Source organism: Adiantum capillus-veneris, chromosome 15 (genome assembly GCF_014529385.1).
Source record: "Adiantum capillus-veneris isolate H3 chromosome 15, ASM1452938v2, whole genome shotgun sequence".
In the NCBI taxonomy this organism is placed as follows: domain Eukaryota; kingdom Viridiplantae; phylum Streptophyta; class Polypodiopsida; order Polypodiales; family Pteridaceae; genus Adiantum; species Adiantum capillus-veneris.
In genome coordinates, this window is record NC_140945.1 from 91,524,221 (window position 1) to 91,527,310 (window position 3,090).

Below are 3,090 nucleotides of genomic sequence, written 5' to 3' on the forward strand. Positions count from 1 at the left end.
TCCTTGGCCTCCAAAATTGCAAACAAAGATTGAGCCTCATTATGTACAAAATTACACCCGCTTGTGGCTAGGAATCTGAGCATCAGACCCTAATAAATAATGTCGATGTAAGGTTTATTTGAGGGGTTATAATATAATATCATATCTAACATTATATTATAGGGATGCAAATCACAATATACTATGCCAACAGAGTGAGTGGCCACAACGCCATCAATAAAAGTGTGCAAAATGGATGGCATTTGCTCCTTAACTGCTTTGAGATGTGCAATCTCTATCTTTGAGAGTTGTTGATTTGCAGGTGGCAAATTCTTCCAGCCATACTGAAGCCTGTGTATGGAATGTCGAAACGCGCCTTGCATGAGGTACTCTCGGCTAGGTCTCCCAATGAGCCCTGTCATAAAATCTAATATCTACCTATCCCAAATGATTTTCTCATATTGAAATGATCATTTAATGTGGGAAAATGAATGGGAACAAGAGTTAGAATATAGATATGTGCTTTTAGACCTATCGCAGCACGGGACCAAAGGGAGAGAAGGCTACATCCCATTGAGGGTCCAAAAAGGAGATGGTCTACCAAAGAGCAATGAGCAGATAATGGAGCTTAAAAGACCTTAGGGTTAACTTCATTAAATACCATTAAAGGTTAGTGATAAAAGTCTTTAGACCTAGGACCTTTAGGTTTAGACCTTAGACCTTAGGGAAGCTAGGCATGTGCTTGAGGTGCTTGAGCTGACTAAGGTGCTTGAGTTGCTTGAGCTGACTAAGGTGCTTGAGGTGCTTGAGGTCCTTAAGTTGACTAAGGTGCTTGAGATGCTTAACACTAGGTTGCCAAACCTAACAGAACATAAAAGTGTCCTTTCAGGGTTTTGAAAAAAACTTCTACAACTATAGTAGATCCACGCATTTTGGAAACTCCTTTCATGGTCTTATAGTTCAAGGACTACTACGTATGGAAAAAATAACAAATAATCATCTCTTGGTCACAACAAGCCTCCAAAGTTGATGGACGAGTCCATTTTGCACAAAAGAGCCATTTCTTATGATTGATTGCATATAAATGAGACTAAGGATTTATGTAGGACATGAGATAAAATTCCCTATTAACTTCAATGGGTTGGTGATTAAATTATGTGGTTGCTTTTGCCTCACTATTTTTGTTTTTGACAAAGAAAATGGGTACAAAAAAGTTGCATTTTTGCCTATCATCAAAATTTCTATAGTCAGGCTCAATTTAGATACTATATACATGTCTTCTTAATTACCTTTGGGCCTTTGGATTCAAAAGGAGCCATGGATCATGTCAAAAGAATAATAGATCTCTTATTAAGTGGAACCTTGTTGACAATGATGAAGTGCTAAATATAGCAAGCATGAAAAATTGGGTTTAGCATTATGACCTATAGAAGCTACTCAATATCTAGCCAAATACAAAGTTTATGATTAGATATGGTTACTACCTACAAACTTCACACACTTGGCCTAAGAATGTAGCAATATTTAGAAAGCTATACTTGGCCTAAGAATGTAGCAATATTTAGAAAGCTATACTTGCTACACTAGAATGTCGCATATTCTTCTACAATTGAAAAACTCAACCATTGTTGTATACTATGCTATATAGCATATTAGGTGCCCCAAAAGGAAGATTAGTTTTATGTTACACATGCCACCTAAACAATCAAAATTGCATTTGGATATCAAGAAAGCCACCAAAAAAATCAAAAAAATGCTAAATTTAGCCAAAAAACAGGATTAGGCAATTCTTGTAATATGGTCATAATTTTCAACTTTAACACTTAAACGTTCCTAGAAGCATCTGAACATGTTGAGTACTACTAAGGCTAACTCTTTAGCAATCTTAATCTCACAAACATGAACTTGAGAGTGATGTAGTTTCATAACTTTGAAAAAAAACCAAAAACAAGACCCGTTTTTCCACACAGTTTAGGTTTGGGAATGTTGTGAAAGAGCAAGGTTAATGGTGAGACCATTATTCCAAAAAAATGTCAATTTTTTTTCAACTCATAAGGCAACTTTGTGGATATATAGCACCTAGAAATTCAGTTTTGAACTTTTCAAATAATTCAAGCAAACTAGTCACTTAACAGGACGTAAAAGTGTCCCATTACCAACCTAATGTTGATGACTAAGATGCTTGAGGTGTTTGATGACCAAGATACTTGAGGTGTTCAAGTCAAACATGAGCCCTATATAGGAGGGGGCGAGCCTTGGGGGATGAGAGAGCACACTCACACACACTCAAGGCATGCCCAAGACACAAAAGGCATAAAGGAAACATGTCAAGCCCCTAGCCATGTTGCCCTCATAGTGTGCCTGAATCCTATTGGATTTCCTTTAGAGATGTCCAATGAGAATTTAGATCCAATTAAATAATTAATTAATCTCTCTGTCTTAAAGGGGGAAAGAGGGACACTTGTCCAAATGCTACCTCTATTGCTAGTTATGACCAAAGCCTGTGATTGGCTAGGCCTTCGCATGGACCAAGGGGGTGCAAGCTAGTGCTAGGAGAGAGGGGGTCGACCAAGGCAAGGGAAAGCTCTCACTTTTGGACATATTCTCCCACACACTCGCACATTCTCCCATGTGTCGAGCAAGAACTCCATCTCCTTCTCCAAGCTTGAGAAGTACAGAAGCCTACACCAACACCTCTTGGCTATGGAATGCAAGTCCAACCAAGAGTCAAGCTTCAAAGCAATGCCATCATCTTCTTCATCTCCATTACTATGCTATGCTATGCTCTAAGAGTAATGATATGTGAGGAGACTACTTCTTTCTTGTAAGAATACATCTTCTTCTCTTCTCTTCCCTTCCCTCACTCCGTGCTAGCTCTCTCCACGTTTGAAGGTGTTTGAGGTCTTGGGATTGATGCCGGGGAAAATTTCATGTTATTGCAAGTTAATTATGGACATAATATTGGTGCATGAAGTTTACCATCTTCATAGCATCAACAAGGTCTCAAGTAACACAAAGAATGTATTTTACCAGGTCTCTCTTTATGGGAGAATTTATAATACAAAAGCCCTTTGGAGGGAGGACCGACTCCAAGTAAATCCGGTCCTCAAT